This window comes from Tenebrio molitor, chromosome 5 (assembly GCF_963966145.1).
Source record: "Tenebrio molitor chromosome 5, icTenMoli1.1, whole genome shotgun sequence".
NCBI classification, from domain to species: Eukaryota; Metazoa; Arthropoda; class Insecta; order Coleoptera; family Tenebrionidae; genus Tenebrio; species Tenebrio molitor.
Genome location: NC_091050.1, coordinates 5,279,243 through 5,301,321, shown reverse-complemented (window position 1 = coordinate 5,301,321; position 22,079 = coordinate 5,279,243). Strand labels below are relative to the sequence as shown.

The window sequence follows — 22,079 nt, the reverse complement described above, 5'->3', positions numbered from 1 at the left end:
TAATATACTGTACTACAGCAAATTAAATATAAAGAACTCTCTTTGTGTCACCAAATATTTTCACGTGTTATGCAAATGTAGAAGGTGGTTCATTTTATTTTAAACATATCTTATTATCTTGATAGTGATATGGTCCATTAGAAATGTATACCATAAACAAATTTTCAATGTTGTTGTCTTCTTGTGTTGCAAGTTTGTGACCTTAACAATTCACAAGTTAGTATGTGGGAAGATAAGGAATTTGAAATCTTTTCTTGTCGATTTTACAACGAAGACAAAAGCCTTAATATTTTACTTACAGTATAGACGTGTATGCTTTCTTAAGTTATTAATCTACCTTCTGATGTTATTTAAATAATAACATGAATATGTAAGTAAACGTGTGTCTATATCTAGAATTACATATGGTTACCTACGTTTTTAGGGTACGTTTAAGGGTGGAGATTTGCGTGTTTTTGAAACTAAATCATGCTTTAAATTTGTTTTTATTTTCACAATATACGCATTGTTATGATAATTAAAAGAAACCAAACTTTATATAAGATATTTAAACACTGGTACCTACCTACATTGTAGTGCATGCATGTTTTTCTAGCATATACCTAATTGATTACCATTATAAAGTAATTTTTTGAGATCACTATTTAGAAATATCTAAGGTTAACATCTAGGTCTAAAATTTTTAAATCACGTTATTGAATTGTCTTACTTTTTACAGAAATTCTTACTAAGTTCTCGATTTAGGCCTTGCAACAATAGTTGAATAGATTCTGACTATTAAATCCTAGATGCAAGATAGCTACTTGTGAAATTGATAATGTATTAAAGTTTTTAAATCCTAAATTTTTGCTTTTCCTAAAAAGTGGAACAACCAAAAGGAGTCAAGATATTTTATTTAAACTTGAAACACAAAAACGTAAAATTTCAAATAGTTTACAATTAATAGATATAAATATTACTAGATATTAAGTATCCGTAATTTCTTCATTGTCGTTTTTATAGTTAACACCAGAAAAAATTTAATTCCTCTAATTCCTCCTGTGTTGACAGGAGTTGTCAAATATTATAATACTTCATGTAATAAGACACTTAACTAAATATGAAAGTGAACGGATTATCGGCTCATAAAATGTCAAAGTTTCTATAAGGAAGAACCAACCGAAATCCTTCACACAAGAGACAGAGTTATCGCTACCAGAGATATTGCAAATGCAAGGTATGAAGCTGCAGGCCCATTTTTATGCCATCTCTTTGACCCAGAATCAGATCGTTTGGGCTCCGTTCTTTCCTCTAAATCAGATGATCATTGACGCCAAAGACTGCAATGGTGCAACGAACAGATTTCAGTAGGATCAATTTCGTTTTTGCTTGGGCATGCCTAACGGTCGTGATAGAGTCAGAAGACATCGTGATGAAAGGCAAAATTTGTCCTTTACAGTGGAAAGGCATGTTTGGTTCTGTGAATATTATGATATGGGGTGCCGTTTGCTATACTCGTAGTAGCCGATTATCTCAGAGATTTTTATTTAGAACAGTAAGACTGCAGTCCGTTACATTAAAGAAGTTCTGGAATTTGTTGCTCCCCTGTCTCATCAGGAAATTGCTGACGCTGTTTTTTAAAAGGTCAAAGCGTATGCATATATGCATGCATATGATTATGTGCTTATGTATATTGTTTATACTAGAGATTTCTTAGAACAATCTTAAATTAATTTGCCCACTTGGCCACCCAGATCTCCAGACCTTTCGCTAATTGAACATGTGAATAACATATGATGAGTAAAAAGGCAACTATGTAATCTCAATATCTTCCTCAACATTAGGCTGCACTCCAATGTGGAGTATAAGTGGAGTACACTTGTTCTTTATTTAAATATAGTTAGATATACCTACCTACCTACCTACATTCATTCCTTCTCCATGTGTTACATTTTCAATGAGAACTAGGATATTAAAAATAATAAATAGTATGAAAATGTAAAGGTAAATCTAGTTTAAATCATGATTTGCAATTAACAGTTTGCTTTTTCTTTGACTGCATAATATAAATATTTATTAATCAATCGTTGTTAACACATGAATCAAGTGAAAACAGATGAAGAAAACGTTGTAGATAACTTACTCCAATCTCTTCTTTTTTAGATTTTCCTGCTTTTAATATTTTCTGTCAATTAATGTATGTATTTAGCTATTAAGAATGAAATATTTGTCTTACCTTCAGCTAATTAGTGTTTCAGTATCTATTATTAACTGCAATTAAACGAAAATGGAACTAAATTAATTTAAGATAAACATAGATACGATATATAAAAAATATATACTACAACAAAATAATAATGGGTTTTGTTCGACACTGTCAGAATGTGAGAATTTTCTCCTGCGTGAACGGATTTTGATAAATGTCACAACTTGCCAAAACGAAACGTCAAGCTAATCTTAAAGATTTTAAGCGATTTGGAGCCTTTAAGGGGCTCGCCGAACCAAAAAACGTTGTATTCAATTCGTTTGTGTGTAAATTGGGCCTTTTTTGGCACTCGTGGGCCTTTAAAACACGCGTTTCACTCGCGTTTTAAAATGGCCCACTCGTGCCAAAAAAGGCCCAATTTACGCACGAACTCATTAAATAAACTACTATTTTGTGAAAGGAATATGATTGTTTATTTTTATAGTGTATAACAGTAGTCAATGATAGCAAGCCGACTAAACCACAACTAGATCTGGTTCCTCTTCAAGTTACAAAATTAATTATTTTTGCTTCTATTCTACTTTGTACTTCTAGATTCCGCCTCTCTCAACTAAATAAACCTCATATCGTTGAACGTTTTCAAAAATAACTATTCTTTAAGATAATAGAAGTGGTTTTCTGGTACTTGTGCATAGAAAATGTACAATAATTTTGAGGAAACAAATACATAATTGTAGATTACTCAATTCAGTCTGTTACTATTACAGATAGTATTACATTATTCTATTTTACATTTACATCATTTACATGAAATGCAAATTTATTAATTTATTTTTCAATAATCAGTTTGAGTTATGAGGATTTGGTGTGGAACAATATTGATCCACATTTTATTGATGACATTGATTTCAATTTTTCCTCAACTGTAAGACTTTGATTTTAATTTTAACCAAGATTTTATTAGATGTTATGATAATAAAATGGGCATTAATTATTGCTGTTTAAAATCACGGAATATTATCTCGTTTTTAATTGATATCATACAATGATATTTTAATTCACTGGTGAAAGAACGTCACGTGTGTTTTCTAATAATTTTACGTGATTATTTTAGGAGTTGAAATATAACTTCATTTTTACCATCTTAATGCAAACTGTTTAAAAATAAAAGTTTTAAATTAAGAAATATGTACCCAATTAGTGTTGATTAAGCACGTTCTGCAACTTCAGGATACAAAATATGTTTCAAAAATTTATGATCAAAAACGGCTGTGAAAAATGAAAGATTTGAAAACGTATAAATGTCATTATTATCATTATTCGATAGTTCCCATGAACGAAGATCAAAAATGGTTTTGGTTTGAGAACGGTTCCTAGATGAATGAGTCATCGTTATCAACATTTGACCAACCCCCGCTACATAGATACCATCTAATAGCACTGGAATTCCCAAATTCAAAGTTATTTTATTTGAATCTTAGTCTGCGATTATGTGTAATAATGTAAAGTTGCGCCACACGTTTTCGATGCTTTTGTTTTTCACAGCGACTCTTGTTCGTCAATGTTTTGAAACATTTTGAAACAGTTGCATTATTTTTCCTAACTCAAAGTTTTGTTTCTTGTAGATATTTTTAAATTTAGAAGATAAAATTTCAAAAACCCATTAGTTTAAGGCCTTATTGTTAGTGGTAATTAAAAGACAGGTGAGCGTCTTTCCGTCGGCTAAATAGTTTTAGTAAAATCATTAGGCCTAGTTTGACCGTTGGTCAACTCTCTCGGCGACGGCTTACTTACCGGCACCTACTCACGTTTTTTTTTATAAATAGTCGGTCTTCGTGAATGCCGTGGTTTCTTTTTCGACGTTACCCTTTGAAGATGGAATCCCTCCAGCATCCGACACATGTTCTGATTGCTATCGCTGTCATCAGATACCAACCAAAGGTGAATTGAGTGTCGGTTACTCTCTAATTGTTTCCTTATTGGAATCGATAAGATCAGAATATCAAATTTGTTGGAAGTACGTACATATTTAACATTTCAAGGTTTTATAATTATATGGAATCAATTTGTGTTTTTAAAATTATGCTTAGTTCATCTGTTAGTAAACTATTTAAGACTTCTATTTGTTCTTATTATATGTACTTCTATTGGTTATGAATTAAACATAACGTTTTAAAAAAGTACTTTTTATTCTTTATAATTGTCAATAAACATTTTAATATTTAACTGTTAGATTCTAAAAGTCATTATCAAATTAATGTTGCTAATAAGTCGAATATTTTGGTTAAATATATCTTCAGGATTCAACCTGACGTAGGTACATATCAAAAGCATTTTAGATTTCCGATTTATACATTTCAACTTCTTTTAAATGTACAAATAAACACGTTGAGCAGCATGATTAATTTGTTGTGCAAATATAATCAATGATTTGTTACAAATTAGCAAACACTAACTCTTGATCTAATCAACTTTGTAGAATGATAAAGATATGTTATGGTATTTCTATCATTTTATATGTTTTAAGCCATATACCGGTAGTCACAGCGATGGAGAGGTGTAAACAAAAGTTTCCCCATGTTTAAGTTTTTGATTATAACCTCAAGTGTGAAGTACGTGGCTTTTAGTAGAAGGGATAAAAGGCTTTATTCCGCTGAGTATTTTTCTAAATTGATTAAAAATACGAACTTAATGAAACAATAAACAGACATTTTAAAATAAATTCGTCTAAAATGTTTGTATTTTAAATTAAAAAGTTGTGTAAAATATATTCTTAAATTGAGAAACTGTAGAATTTAAAATGGATGAAGCAGCACTTTTTAATTGTATAATGTATTCTTGGAACTATAAATTAAAATATAGGGACTGTCATTCAAGTTTTTTCAGGACGCAATAAATTTGTACTTTAGTTAATTGTCAGTCAAAAATTAGTATGCTTTGTGTTGTTATAGGTGGCCTGACTGCTCTACTTTTCGTGGGAAGTAACCATATTAGTATATGACGTAATACATTTTATTTCATTGGCGTGTGTTTAGTTTAAACGAGTAATTTACAAATTTGATCATTGAAAATTTAAATTTACACAATTTAGTGCATAACAACAATTTTGTCTGATCGTAGCTTTAATTTAGGCTAAATCTATAATTGGTAAGTGATGGGATTATAATAAATGTATTTAATAAATATAAATTGGATAGTAAATTTGCAAGTAAATTAGGCAATTGGCCCAAGTTATAAATAAGGCCAGGAATGTTTATGTAAATAATAGATTTTATTGGTCGATCGACATGGTAATAAACCCGCGAGAACAGTGATGATTGGCAATTCTATTGTCGTCTAAAAAATATTGAAGAGAGTTGTTGAATCATCAATAAACTCTTCAAATTGGAAATACGTTTAACTGATGTTTTAGATTCGTCAGTAATGTTATTTATGAATGTATTTTTATTTGAAATGTTGTCACTTTTGAGTATAAAAAATTATAATAGTATGTACCACATTTTTTTGCTATGGGATGAAATTTATGAACATGTAGCGGCAGTGTTTTAATCTTAGTTTAATGTAATTTTTGTAATAATATGTACGTTCCAATAAAATACATATATATTTTTTATTGCAAATCAATAAATTATTTTATTGCTTCTAGTGATAAATAATAAATAAAGATAACTTTTACCAGAGCATCTGGTTGAAATAAAAAATACAAATACATTATATTATGAATATTTTTGAATACACCGATCTTTTGAAAAATATCATCTGTTTTTATTAACGATTCTTTTTAATAAAAATCTAGTAAGCAACTGAGAAACATCATTACTATGAAACATATTAAAATATTAGAAAAGGTTCGAAATTTTAATCATGATAACACAAACACAGATACATGTGATAAGAAGGTTTAAAGACAGAATGGTACCTGATGTTGAACTCCATCATAAGTTTATCAACAGCTCATTTGGTTTTTACCCAATGCACAATTAAAAAAATACAGTTAAATTATTCTTTTGTCAGCCAAAATACAGAGATAAAAATAATCTTCTCCGTTTCGTTTTTTCATATTGAAACGAAAATCCTTCATGGTAGAAGTTAATTCAGCTACAGAAGTTTCTGCTTAGAGCTTGTATCCCTTTTCGTCATACCTAAAAAGACTGAAACTATCTCCAGGTATAATTTTTAATTTCTTTGGATTAATTGGCCTTACATCTTGGATCTTTTAATCGATCACACTAACAAACCATGCGTTGCCAAGATAGTACATATGAATTTGTTAGATTTTAGGTAATTAAAGGAACATTTTTCGTTGATTTTCCATGTTTGGTATGCTATTAATAAAAATACATCTGTATATTTTTTTTGAGAAATACGTAGTCTCCCTCGACCATGTCAAATTACCTGTAACATCGGCAATTTGATTTGACATGGTCTTTGGATCTTACTAGGTATTGATAATAACAGCACGTAATCTATGCAGTAGCAACGTTTAAACCATCCAATCTCAGCAACTTTATATTTAGAGATTAGATAACTGAAAATAATTGAGCTTTTTGAACAGCTACTTTTAAGAATTAAAAAATAAGGATATTGCAGAAGGAAGTTATTTTCGATAGGAAAAAATAAGACAAACTGGTAAATAACTTGTATATTTTCTGTGATGTCTTTCCGATATAGACAAAAATATAAAATAAGAACATTTAAGAAATAATAAGAATATAGCCTAAGGGAGTCCGTTTCGGCCAGGGACGCGAGGGTCGCGGGTCGCGGGTTCGATTCCGACCCAGGGTGAAATTAACAAAAAAAAGGCTATATTCTATCTCGTGATTCGGAAGTCACGTTAAGCCATTGGTCCCGGTTTATTGAGTTGGTCATCATGCCCCTCATAGATTTGTAAGCCAGTCCTAGACTGTGAAACAAATTTTTATAATTATCAATATTATGAAGCATGTTAGATGCCAGCACATCACATTGTCTACAGTTCTACTTTCTCTCCTGTTACTACTGATATCTCTCTCGTGTGGAGGACTCTTCCCGGTGGACTGTATCTACTTTCAACCTATAAATTTAAGGCTGCGGCACTTGATTTTATTCTGGAAAGAGAAAGCAGTGATCGCTTAAACTGTAAATGATATTGGTTTCACAAAAGATTAACGGTTTTATTTAATATTTTAGCCATGTCGGATGACTGAGTTCATGTCGCCAGATGCTTGAAGATGCTTCACTTTCCTTGAGCGGAGCCGCCGAGGCTCCAACACGATTAAATTGCTCGGTACCATTTAATTAAGCTCACTCAAGTCGTCTGTAAAAGCGAACAGCGGCTCTATTGTGACTAATTTCATTTCTGTAAGAAAATACTTTAGTTTGAATTGATATGGAATCTCCAGATTAGTTAATTGAAGATAATGGTATTATGGTTAAAATCTCTTTTACGTACACTTTAATCTCATAATTAATTTGGTTAGTGTAAATGTATGTTCATGCGACTGTTAGATCATGAAAGAAAAATGTTCTCATGCAGAGTCACCCTCAAAAAGTTAAGAGGTTAATGCTAATTGAATGTAAATTAGTTTCAATTACGTTTTAAAAATGTCTGGGGGAATGTTTGACTCGAGAAATTTGTCACCTAATAAGAAAATTGCAGGTGAAAATAATAATTAATTGCCCGACTCGGTAAAAGTTTTGAATAAAACTGTTAACAAAAACTCCGAGAACCAGTTTCGATTGTATAAATTAAATTGTTGGGTCCCTGAATATATTGACTTTATACTTTGGCTCATAAAAATGCGTGGATTGCGTGTTTTAACAGTCCAAATTTATGGTGAGCTGTCTCGAATTTGACATAAAACGAGAGAACAAAATTCTAATAAATTACGTAAGTGTGCAAACAATAAAAGTGTTTTAATTACAACAAACAAACACGTTTAAGAAGAACGTGCAGCTAAGTGATCAGAATTTATTGGTTCTATGCTCGAATATAGTTCAAATGTCGATGTTAACATTAGCATTCATATACTTACAGTCAAATCCTGTTAGTCTGAGCCGAGTGTGGGTAGAGCAAACTAATCTAATCGACAGATCGCTCGAAAAAGTACCGTTAAGACAAAATAATTAAGTCGTGTAATTTGAGCAAAAACGACAACATTTCGCTTCAATTAAATATCATGTTGACAATTTCAGTTTTTACCTAGTCGCGGCCGTTCTTGAGAAACGTTACCATCAGCAAAAACAAAAGAAGTGAACAGGATCGAATAAAGAAAGACCACATAAAAAGACCGGTGACACACCTAAAAAGGTTCACAACTAGATGGTAAAAAATTAATTGAGACAGTGTCACTTGTTGCCGCCAATGTTCGCATTTTATAATTGCTGTTGTGTTCACCTCTCTTGAAAAACTAGTTCCAAGAACTACAAGAACCAATGACGACGTGCCGAATGTGTACGTACGCTTACCATCACTACCACGTCTTTCAAAAAATTTATGATCAAAAGCGACTGCGAAAAAAAGATTTCAAAATCTATGGCTTAACTTCAGTAATCTAGTCTCTATTACGACAGTTGTCAGGATCGGTTTTGATATAAGAACGGTTCCTAGATGAATGAGTCGGTGACTCAGTATCAAGTATTATGGGCATTTGAGCGAGCCGTCGTTAAGTAGATACGGTCCGATAGCATTGTACCAGTACTTCATAAACTTAAAGTTAGGTTATGTGTGTCTTAGTCTGTGATTATGTGAAACAACGTTAGCTGTGCCGCACGTTGCTTTTGTTTGTCAAGCCACTCATTTTTTGAAACATACAGTATATTACTCTCCAGATTGAAGTCGCACACAATTTTGCGTATTCACTAGCTCTAAAATATACCATACTTAACATTTATGTATTCATTAATGTTTTATTTGTCGCGTTATTATCATCAACAATCAAAACTTGTCGGGAAGTGTGTAATTATTTGGTATCAATAAAATACCTCAAGCTGGATCGTACTACAAACCATTTCAAGAACAGTTCTGAACGGTATAAAAATAAAAATTACAAAGTAATTCTCACTTGAGTGGTACAACCCACATTACAGAATGTGTCGATTGTTAACGCCTTCGATTCTGTTATTTATAGTTTCCGTAAAATCTGTAATATACAGTATGGCTTATATTAATACATTTTTTATAAAATCAATATTGTTTTCTTTACCCTTCATTTGTACCCGTATTTTAAACCCCAATTAAATTATCTGATTATAATTTGTTAAAATTATTTTTCAACAATATGAAGTTGTTGTTTTGGTACACTTTTCCAGATACACCCACTATATAATTATTTTGTGAACCAAATTTATGTTCATCCACCTGTTATCCGTATGATACAATGTTAAACAGATAGCAGATGTTACAGATACATTGTTTTTCCGGATTAGATGAATAATAGATTTGACATTTCCGTTTGTTTAAGAATTTATGCGAAGAATTTGTGTAATATAAGTGGGCGGTAGGCACTTCAAGATTCTGAAATGAACACTACACATATCATTTGTCAATAAACAAATAAGCAATAAATCACAGTCACACTTAAGTCAGGTCCTTTCATTAAAAACATGAATTTACTTTTGTTTTCATTACGTTATTACATATTTTATAAACAAAAATTTGGATTATCCTGAACCGGAACAGAACGAAAAAGTATATTCCATATATTTCCGGTACATATTTCGAAAATTATTTTTTTAGTGCTTAGCCAAGTGTGTCGGTGGATATTTGCAGTTGTTACATACTTCTAATGAGAAGTTTTAGTGGATTGGTGTGAGTAATGGTCATCGCTATTTTAGACGATATTTACTGATATTGGTAATTTTATTTCTACAGTGACTGTAGTGACGTCACGGTTTAATGCCTCTTCGCAATATTGCAGCCCATAAAATTAAATTCAGTGAATTTCTGTAAAACGCAGTATTCAAGTGCTTTCCTAAAATTCAGTCGTAATTTATAAACGTCATTGGAGACGTCACTGGCACTTATAAATGAAAACGTGAGATGAAGTTATTCACCGAGTCTTTAAATTAAACTAGACCTGTTATTCGCTTAACTGTTTTGAAGAATAAATATTAAATCCCGGGGATTTAGGATATAAAAAACCGGATGACCGGTTAATCTACACGTTCTGAAGAAGAATTTGGCCGGTACGAAATATAAGAATATATAATTATTAATTTAGAACCTAATTTAGACTTTTACATATTTATTCACTCACTGTAATATTTTCCGCTGTTAATTTGAATTCATTTGGCACAGAAATATTCTAAAACTGTGCAGCGATGAACAGTCTTTTCGTGTTGGGAGTTGGTGTTTCAAGCTGAAGCACAATCTACATAAAAGTACGTCGCTGAAAAGTGAAAACAGTTTACATTCAACATTTCAGTCAACCCCAATTAGTCAAAGCCTACTCAAAATTAACTTCTCACCAAGAACTACAAGGGGTCCCTCGAGAGAGCTGGCTCGAGTTTTTTGTGGACCTTCATTTACATTAGGCTGCTCTTAATGTGATATTTATTTTAGTGGTTTTTAAGTACCGTAACTTGTTTTTTTAATTGAAAAAATTTTAGATCGGAACCCTTGCGCGTCCCGTCGTTGTTCATCGTCCACGCTGTACAAAATAAGACAGTAACAAATAAATTTCTACAGTCGAGGGAGCAACCTTTATTGACATAATTAAACAAAGAATTTATCTTTATTTCCACAACACACATAGACTGGCTTAAAAGTGACTTACGAGTGAATTCAATTAAGCTCGAAGTGTCTTTCTAGGTACGAGACAGTAAATTTGCAGTAAAATACAGGGACAAGTCAGGGTCGTTTTTTCCGGGCGCCGGACCACGGTCGGTTCGGCCAGGACACATTCCGTGTCCGGGTTTTTGGCAAATTGCAACTATAAATTGAGAGGCGCGTGGCCACCGAGATAAGGATCACAGGTAGAACCCCCAACTGTCTTTTTTATAAACTGCTCTCCACTTAGAAGGGTATTATTAGAGTAGGAAAATGTGTGGTAGCTGACGCTAATATGACACGCCCTAATCTTTATTAATGGGTCAAGCTTTTGATCGAGCAGTTTATTTTGATTTGGGCCTTCGACAAGAAATCCACTGAACTGGAAGCAACGGATCTGCGAATAAAAACAGTGACCTATACGGCTTAATCTGCTGTTGCAAGTCAAGTTATTTTAATAAGCTCTGATGACGATTTGCTAATACGATCATAAATTATAATAATGTATTGACTACACAGCGTTTGCTCCTGCAAACACTGTATTAAACAATCATTAATTACGCATTCCTACGCTTTAATTTACAATGTGTACTAATGATCGTAAATGGAAAATGCAGATGTTACTCAAAACGCCTTTGTTAAGTGGAACGGACCTGGACATATCGAAAACTGAAAATCGAATTTGTAATACACAAATAGTTCGTATTTTTATGTGGGTAATAAGAGGACAGTGGTACAATGCAATTTAAATATGTAATAGATGCAGACGGTGATATCTCATTTACGCAAATAAATCTTTCATGAAGCGTAACGAAAAAATTCGCAACAAGGTTTTTTTGACACTATAAAGATTTATGCCATCATTGTTTACAATTTCCATAGCAAGGAAAAGTTACCAGTACTTGAAAATATTTGGGAAAACTAACAATGAGAAAGATTTTCGATATTGATATGACAGAATTTGTATTATAGTGGCCAGCAGGTCAATGATTTCTTAAACATGTCTCGATCGTTATCAGGATTTACCCTAGTAAAAAGTATTTTTATGAGTTCAAGAAATTTGCGTAAAATAGTTAAAATATGCAAAAAGAATTCAAGTGCAAAATAACTTTCTTTCAGTTAAAAGTAGCGGTTTCAAATTATTTGCTAAACCATTTTTGTGAGTTGTCTTATCGTATCGTCATCATAATTATTTATATCAAACATTTATTGTAGCACTATTATAATGGCATTTAACTATTTGATTGTGTCGTATTTATTATCGATAAAAATAGGTTTATTATTCTTTTAATACGCCACTTAGTTTACTGATCCAATAGAATTAAGTATTAATCAGATGACTAAAACTGTGATAGTGCTAATGAAACACCAAGGTGAGTGATGATATGATATTATGTACGAGTAGTTACAAGTCTTACTCAAAAAGAAGGTTATTCTATTCATCGATTTTGTAATAGATGCATATTTAAGGGATCAAACCATTCTCCGAAAATAGGTTATTCAAGATATTATTCAACAGCATGTTGACGATATTAAAAATTACGACTTTTGTTTTTGACTAATTAGTGCTAGTTTCTTATAAGTGTAATATCTGAAGTTGGTTTTATTAGATTTATTTTGGAACGCCTTAATTCACACGCCTATTATATTTATGCACTTTATTATTGTTTAATAAAGTAATTAATTAGAATAACTCACTGTAGCAGAAGTAGTTATAGTTATAAAGTTGATTGTTAACCTAGAAGGTACGTATTATTAATTAACGGGAAACTCTACATCTCTTCTACTGAAAGATGTGGAAGTTTGTACTTAATGTTAAGTGTTAACTAATTGCACCTGAGCCATCTGTACAGGAACTTGAACATTTTTGGTATTAAACCTTACCGTTGCTCATTATAATTAAACAAAACTATTATACCGTGCCATCGAATCTGATAAATTAGTATAAGTACTTCATTCATTATTATATTGCCGAATCCGAATAAGAACGCTTTCTGGTACAATCGATGCAGATAAAGTCGAACATTAAACTAAAGATTTACGGCGAAATAAAATGTACCTATTACTTATTTGTTTTCTCTAAAACTAACTAAGGAAGTGGGCCATAAAACAATTTGACAAATTTAACAGGTGAAAAATTGAACAGAAACCTATCTTCCAAAACAGGTATTAGAGGTGAAAACGGTCGTTTCCGGTTATTTTTCTAATATTTATCTGTTGTAAAACCCTACGTCCCTTCAAACTTTCTATGTTGTAAAATGTCAACAAAACCTTTCTCTACCACCCGAATATAAATGTTGGAGTTAAATGACAATAATCACAATAGATAAAATGAACCAGACACAAATGAGTTCTCTCAAGCAAGTCAGTGAAAGAAATAAAAATTGTTTATCTAGTATCGTCTTTCGCATTGGACGATGCACTTTGCACTTTATTAGAATTTAATTAAATGATCTAACAATGGATGCTATGCAATCACTATAATTATAGGGGCCGCGTACAATAAGCCCAACCCTCATCGTCTGCGTTTCGTACACAAGTGGGACTAAGTAAGTTGATTTTTATATAACACCGGAAGGGATAACGTATTGTTATAGCTGAATGTCGTGACTTGGTATACACTGCACGCACCATAAATGGCTGTATGCGCCATCTTGAACTTCTAAGTGAATTAAATATAGTGGGCATATACGTAGGGCCTAGAAATCTGATGGAATCTGTTTAATAAAATAAAATGGTGATAAAATATTTCCTTCCACTCATAATGTAAACACAAAAGGGCAGTCTGATTTAACTTTCAAATAATCCACTAACAAAACTGTGCTAATATTATAATATGTTATGAGATTTCGATTGGTAGTAATAGATTAAATGTTAGTGCTAAAAGGTCCCCTAGTACCGATCTCGCCAGACAATTGTCTTATCTCTACGATCTCTAAAAAGAAAACAGTGAGCTGTCAATAGAACTGGCGCCTACCCTGTAAAAGATACCTGGTCGCAGAGATGTGACAGGTAATTGGGGGTATCTTTGGCCGGAAGTATACATTCACACTGACATAATATAACGTCAATGAATCAAGAATACACATTCGAAGTCAAACAACTCTGACTATTTGCAAAAAAACAGGGACTTTTCAGTCCGTCATTGTTATCATTTACATATTTATGAGTTAAATTAAAATCATGAATGAAACTCGCTTCAATAAATGATTTTCTAGTAGATTTTATGTAACTGCAGTCGTCTTTTATAGTCAGGTGAATTCATTGTTATCTTTTATATATCTATGCATAATTACTTTGTTGTTTTATAATTTTTATAATTCTAGTGTTTAGTAACACAAATATTTTTTCATTTATTTCTAGTAGAGAAAATGCTTTAAAACAACAAAAATTGAAATACACCTATTAATATGAAGTGTGAAATTTTTTTAAAAATTTTGTAAAATATACGTACCGATAATAAATATTGTTCGATTTATAGATTAGTTTTGATGATTTTGATGATGCAACATACGTAAAAATTCTAAAGAAAGACCTCCCTCAAGAGTGACGAGCTTTGTCGGTATCATTACCTCTAAGTGAAATGAAAAACAAACACGCACTTTCTAATTAGTTAAATTCCTTTGAATAAAACATGATTACATTAGATTATTTAAAACTAAATACAAATGAACCCTGTATCTGACTATACCAAGTGTATCTAAATTAAATATGTAAACGAGAACCATTAGAGGACATTGAAATAAGTAAAAATGTAAAGGTGTATAATAATTTTCAATTAAATATTTTGTAAGTAATTTAATTTTCCTGCGCTGACAAGGAAGTGATGTGTTTCTTGAGTTCATGACTCTTGGAGCGAAGTACGTACATGATTAACCCTGTAGACTTTATCTACCTAGTGCGATAAAGACATGCCTTATCCGATAAAATGTCAAGAATGCAAATTTTCATAAAACGTTGAATTTTTTTCAAAAATTAATAAGAAATATTGATATTAATGTTTTGAACATTCGATATATTAATTTCCAATAATGAACTCTTAAAATTAGAAACATCATCGTGAGCTGTAAACCTGTGATAAGCTTCTTACGTTGAAGGTATAGGATCATAGTTGGCTTTCGATATCTCTCCCTGTTTTCTTTTCTCCATGCATACAATTTACAGTCGCAGGTTTAATTTCAAGTGAATCCCCTATATACCTTTCAGCTATGCTTGTTGAGTAGTGATGAGTACATACCATCCGCAGTGACTTTCCAGACTGAACTGGGGCGCATACGAGTACAGTGATCCTGAAACCTACTACATTGTAGGTCTCGGGGAAGTCAAGGAAAACAGCTACATATTTTAATGGGGATTTTTCCAAAAATATACGGCTCTGTTGGTTGACGTGTACATTTTCTCTATGTGTTAGACATTATGGAACGTCGATGTGGCGTTTGAAGTGGTTGTACGACATACCTACTTCTTTTATAGGATGACAGTCGTTGGTTGTCATCAGCAACTGCAAATCTTCTCGCCTTATTTGTTTTTGTATCAGAGATTCTAACAACCAAAGTTAAAAAACTCGATTTCTTTGGCTCGTATCCTGAAGATTTCTGTTTCAAATAGGCCGTCAACTTGGCAAATTTACCGACTTACAAACTCCTATAGGGTTTTTCACTTTCTTTCTTCGAAAGCTGTTTCTTCTTGTAGCTATCTCTTGATTTACTTGGCACAGTTTCAAAAAGAACAGTGATCGCAGCTTCATTGATGTAAACAAAATCACTTTCTTCATCTTCTTCGAACCTGATGCAGAACTAACTCAAAATCATTTTACAAATCCGAGGGCCTCAGACACGAGGTTTAACAAGTTAAACAAGTGGTTTATATAACGTTTTATTTTTCACTTTGAATACGGAAATTGATTGATAACAATCTTGAAAGTAACTTATATGAAATAAAGTCAAGACTGCTTTGTCTGCATACTGTATTTTGTATCTATGACTATGGTTAGTATTAGTACAGAAGAACGAGCGTTATCATTATGCCTGCTTATTATGCCCTAGGGTGTAATAAACTGGTTTATATAAGTAGCTTGTATCACAACAAACATAAACAATCAATAATTGACAAGTGAAAAATAAATACATTTTTTTTAAACCTCTATATTTTTCCTAAATTCTGTTTTAATCGCACTTACAAGTGGAAATCATGATTTTATCTGTGTGTATTTATGGTTGGATGTTGTATTAGGCGGTTGTTAACGGGACTTGATAATCTGTACAGTTTTAACGTGATTAGTTGCCCTTACTTTACGGGAAATGTCATACGATATAAACTTTACAAAAAGTTATTTTTAAATGACGTGCTCAGACCTTGGAAGAAATTCGAAGAGCTGAAAAGAAAACAAAGAAAGCGTTTTCCATGCATTTTCATCTTAATTTAATTTAATAATTTAATAGCAAAATCAAAACAAAATTATTAGTTCTTAGGAAATGTAGAATTAATTGTTCCTTTAGAGGAAAAAAATTGCTAATTTTTAGAAATAAATGGAAATAATTAAGAAAAACGTATAAAACATCCCCATTAAATGTTTAGTACACCAATATAATTCTTTGTTTAATAAAACAAGTGAGTAATATTCTAATTTCAGTTAACCTCATAATAGTATCTATCTGAACAATTCGTTTTAAAAAATCCAATAAAATATATACATAATACATAATTAAAATTGTGAAAGTCGGCTATGAACAAAAAAAAACTTATGTCTTAACTTGTTTCTTTATTTTCTTTATTGTCCTCAAATGCATGTAGATGGAATTACTTCCATAATTTCCCTCGTATTATACAGGATTGTTCACGTAAGATGACAAGCCTGACCAGGTAAAAATACAACCCAAAATACACTTTACAAAGCATTCATTGTGTTTTGGTATTATTAAAAATTAAATCAGGAATCCAAGTAGGTATTCTACTTCTATTTGAAAGATATATCTGTCATTGCATTTTTCGTTCATATTTAGTATTTGAAAAGGTTTTCGAACGATGACAGAACCGATATGATCCTACTTACCCATTATTTTTGTGATTTTAATTGCTTATTATTGTTATTAAATCATATTTTGCTAAGAGAGGTATTTTTCTGTTAGAACTTGACATTCATTAGGCTGACATTAAAAGCAGTCTGTGTTTCATGCGCATTGTGATAATGAGGGATAGTGTAATAGGGATCGAGTTTGCTTTGTGAATTGTCTTTTGGGGTGCATTTTTACCTAGTCAGGCTCGTCATCTTACGTGAATAACCCTGTAAACTACCTAGGATGTTCTTTTTTGGACTACCGATTTTTCCTTCAAGACTTCCGTGTTCTCTGAATAATACAACAGTTATCCTTACAACTTGGTAAACGTCGTCATAAAAATGATCGACTGCTTCGGCGGGAAAATGTTCTTCAAAATTCTTCATAACACACAACAAAATTAAATTTGAAAACGTGCGGAACTTTGGTCCACAGTCAACTTTCGCTATTTTACAGGAAGACCCGCTCAGAAATGTCTACATTTTTTGCAAAAAATATCATAGAATTGTCTACTGACGGGTATTATTTTTGTCTTGGTCTTACTACAGATATAAGTGAATAGCACATCGTTCCATAAGGAGTCGGTGATTGCGTACGACCCTTCGTCATTTCCAAAACCTTGAATTTAAAGTAAAATGCTTTGAATTAAACTCACCGGCGCCTGTCTAATGTCACATAAAACGATCAGGGCGCAGTCTTATGGAATCAAAGTAGGTACCGCCGTGTCACTGTGCCACACTAAAGTGAACCTTAATGGATCAACGCACAAGACAACACACCCAACTCTAGCTCTTGAAGCACTTACACCATGCTAGAGAGTGTTTTATAGAATTCTCTATTATGCACTCAAACACCGCCGCCTATGATATACCTAAACCGCACCTATTCCAACGCGCCTACTTGACACCACTTTGAGCTTTCAGTTTCAGCCGTTATTATTTTTCTCCACCAACACAGATATGTAACACACCAAGTTGATACAATATATGTGTAAGTGATGTGCATAAAGTGCATTCTTGACTTACTTGTTGGACACTATACACGAGAAATGATAGTAATTTTATCAATTTTGACAAAATGTGGAAGGTTCCGAGTGGTAAAATGGCCTTCTGAGAATTAGAGACGTAAATTACAAAGTATAACCGGCAGTAGTCGGTAATTAATGAGTTTGGCCACAAGCCAATAATAAAATTTCAAGCTCGATGCCACTGGTCTGGTCTCCAATTTAATTAATTGCGTCTATAACTCAGTACGCCTTTTTGAATTCATAGACGATAGCAGTGCTATCCGTAATTAAAGTACTGATAGTTTGTGATAGAACGCGGACAAGTGACACCAGTAACCCTAATTGATACACAAGTAGAGGCGAAGAAGAGAGAGCCCGGAAGGTTTTCGATTTAATTAATCTCTTCGGATTTCCAACCGTCGATTGTTAATTTATGGGCGTTAGGGTAATTAAAATATCGATAATTTCTCCTGAAGGATGACGAGTGTGGTGGAGAGGAGTCGGACTGTGGGGAATATAGACAGCGGTAATCCTAATTGATACAATTCCAAAGTGGAGATGCGATGACAGGTCGGCAGAGTGGAGCCGGCCTCAGAAAGGGTTTCTGTGTAGTGTCGCGCCGGCCATCTCCCCTCTTCCACCTCGACCACGTATACCCCGACCAGAGACAACAGGACATCGATGTTGGACAATTGGACCGAGATGACTTAACTTTACACACATCGGTACTGGTACCGTGGTACCGAGGAAGCATCGCTCGCGCAACCTACAACACCACTAAGCTTTTTACAACTTCAACCTTATCGGACCCTCAGCCTCTTTCTAATGACATTTTAATAAAATGTTCCTACGTACAATAATCAGCCATTCATGCACCTAAAACTTTTTTTATTACCAAGTCTACCTACGGAGTCATATTATCTTTTAGTACTCTTGACTTTGAGTTTTTTATTGATTTTATTGACGGAACGAAATAAAATTCTTCGGTATACCGTTCATTTTAGTAGAGTTGATGCAAATTAAGTGTGGAAACAGTTTTGCACGGAATGTTGTATCATATGATCAAGAATATTTTGATATAAAACAGAAGTCGGTTGTGTAAATTGATTCATACTTCTTGAATTGTTAAATTGAACTAGATCTACAAATAACAATTACGCATTTTAGTTCATTGCAAGAATTTTTTTCCCCTTTTTCAATTTTTTAATGTCACTTCAGTGATTGTTGATGTCAGAATCTAATCCAATTTAACCTTTACTACCTACCTCATTTTTTACTTAAGCCAGTGTAAAGTTGCATTTATAAAATACACATATTCCTAAATTATTTAACTCACTATTATAATGCAATTTAATAAAATGGATGCATGTTGAAGAAATAAATTGTGCAAATTATCTGCGCCCAGTTGCGACATCGACTATGAAAAACAAGAAATTTGAAAAGGTATATCAAGAATGGTTTTGGTTTGAGAACGGTTCCTATATGAATGAGAGATTGTTATCAACAATTGATCGAGCCGAAGTCCTATAGATATGCTCTAATAGTCCTACTGTAAATTACAAATTTAAAATTAAAGTTAGGTTATGTGAATCTTATTTTTAGTTCATCATATTTTTAAATATGCTGTAAATAAGTTTCAATAAATCTTTTAAATTCGTCATGTTTAATTCTTAATTCCTCCACTGACGCAACATAATTCCACGCTTAAATTTACCTGAAGCGGCAACAAAGGTACCGGATCTAAAATTAGAAGAATCGCTTAAAAATCGTGCCGACAAACTAAAGCTATTTATTGCCGAAATAAAAATTTTTAATTGTTGGTAAGAATTCGGATTGTCGGTCACAATTTGATTGAAGCGATCCATCCCGTTGGCGCCCAGATACCGGCAATACCAGCACGTCCTCAACTAATGGGGCGACACACACATATACTCTTTCGATGACATCATTTTCTCATCAAACCCTAATAAAAATAAAATTGTTCATCGGTTGAAACTAGGCGCCAGGTAAAGTTAACATTCGCGACATGTCCATCCTTTGTCTTACCAATCCAATGCCACCAAGAAAAAAAAAGTGGTACAACACAAGTATCTGCCGTGACCATAAATAAATATGCAATTGTTGTGTTGTTATTAAAAATGATTACAAGTAAATAAAACCATTACATGACATAACAATTTGCTGTTCCTTTTTTCCTTGCTGCCATCAGTTGTGCAACATTGTCTGGTTGCAGCAAAAGTACACATATCTATGTACGAGTATATGCGAAATATTTTTATCGCTGTTAGCCGGTAATTAATGTCTTGGAAAAACCTTCACCACACTTCTTGTAAAATTACGAGTTCATGTATTTAGCGCACTTCTAAAATAAACAAATGTTTTTATGAATGGATGATTTACAAGCATGATTTGTGAGCTTGGTCAGAAATTATACTGTTGTTGATCAAGTAGTTTACGTAGAATCGTTTTATGGGTGCTGTCCCCTAATGGAGATGGATACTAATAAAGATGTTACGACCAAAAGGCTGACGACGTGATCAATGAAGCGTCAATACATCTGTCGGTTAAACTTGACTACATATGATAGAAATATTGGTTAACGTAGGTCTGTAAATTTATATGAAAATATGTTTTCAAGAATAAAAGTAAAAACCTTTATTCTTGAAAACATATTTTCATATAAATTTATAGACTTACCTTAATCAATCTTTATTTTATTTTGGACAACTTAATTACCAAAATTAGCTAAATTTATTTGAACTTTGATATATTGTTGCAACTCAAATGCCAAATTCTTTAGTCACAGTTATGTTAGAAATTCACATTTTTTGTTCAATGAACTATTTTGGACAGTTGATGTAATGTTGGTTTCTAACATACTCGTATATTTCTATTGATGAAGGCATAAACGCACTTTAATAAGAGGTAACTGTCTAGTGCCCATTTGCACCGTCGTCGTCGTACTGTGATTCCAATACTTAGGTAAGCATTGTTTAGTACGACGCGACGGTGCAAACGGGCATAAGTCAGCATTATGTATTAGTAGTAAAGTATCAGAATTTTTAATATTATTTTACAACTGAAACTTAAAAATGATACAATATCTGTGGTGTAGAACTAGAAACTTACTGATTTTTTTCTCTTTCGATTAAATTACTGTTTTTCGTCGTTCGTTAATAGCATTATAAAAATAAAAAGATAAAACAACATTAGTAATAAAAATAATTCAGATGAGAATCTTTTAAATGATTATCTACACACACGTTTTACAGAATAAGTCGACTGTTCGTACTGTTTTCTGATTTTTATAAAATGTAAATTACAGCGCCAAATCAACTGAATTAAATTTAGTGGCACGTTTTTATTTTTGCGGAATGATTACTGCAGCAATTTCCAGAAACATTTTCTTCTTTCCACGTTCTTGGTGTAGTAGCATTTAAGGGTTTGACTAATCTTACACATACAAAAATATTTACATTAAGTGAGCAAATAGGAAGACATAATCAGTATATCTCTAATGTGAGTAAATTTGCTCTGTTAATACATTATATTGACTTTAGATATAACTATTATCGCAGTGTGTATGTTGCACCGAAAATTACTGCAGAATAGTTAATAAAGTTTGTCCAGCGAGAGATTGGTTGACATAAAAAGCACTAAATTCTACGTAGAGGAAGTAGTATCTAGCGCAAATTTGAAATATATCCTTCAAGCAGTAACATTTTTGCCCTGAAACTATGCTCTAATTAATGTATTCTATGTAGTGCATTTTGTAGTGTTGGGTTAATTTAATAAAAATTTAAAATCTCCTAACCTCTCGCTGGACAAAGTATACATATATTAATTGCATATAGAATTAAGTTCATTATGGTATGTATAAATACTATTTTGTACATTGACAGTTGTTAGAATTTGATTGTAGTTGGTTTCTACAAACTTTAAAAATTATTGTTTTATGGTTAAAGTGTATCTTAAAAATAAGTGAAACTTTTAGTGGTGACATTTATTATAATTATAAATGTCCTTTTACATTAGAGTAGAACAATATTATACACCAAGGTGAAGAAGTTCATGATTATAGCC

At 32.4% G+C, this 22,079-nt stretch overlaps 1 protein-coding gene across 3 annotated transcripts in view; it reads left to right on the top strand.

Moving 5' to 3' along the window:
• LOC138130683 (GATA-binding factor A-like) overlaps window positions 1–22,079 on the top strand; it is a 40,455-nt gene that overhangs the window by 893 nt on the left and 17,483 nt on the right. The window lies entirely within an intron of this gene.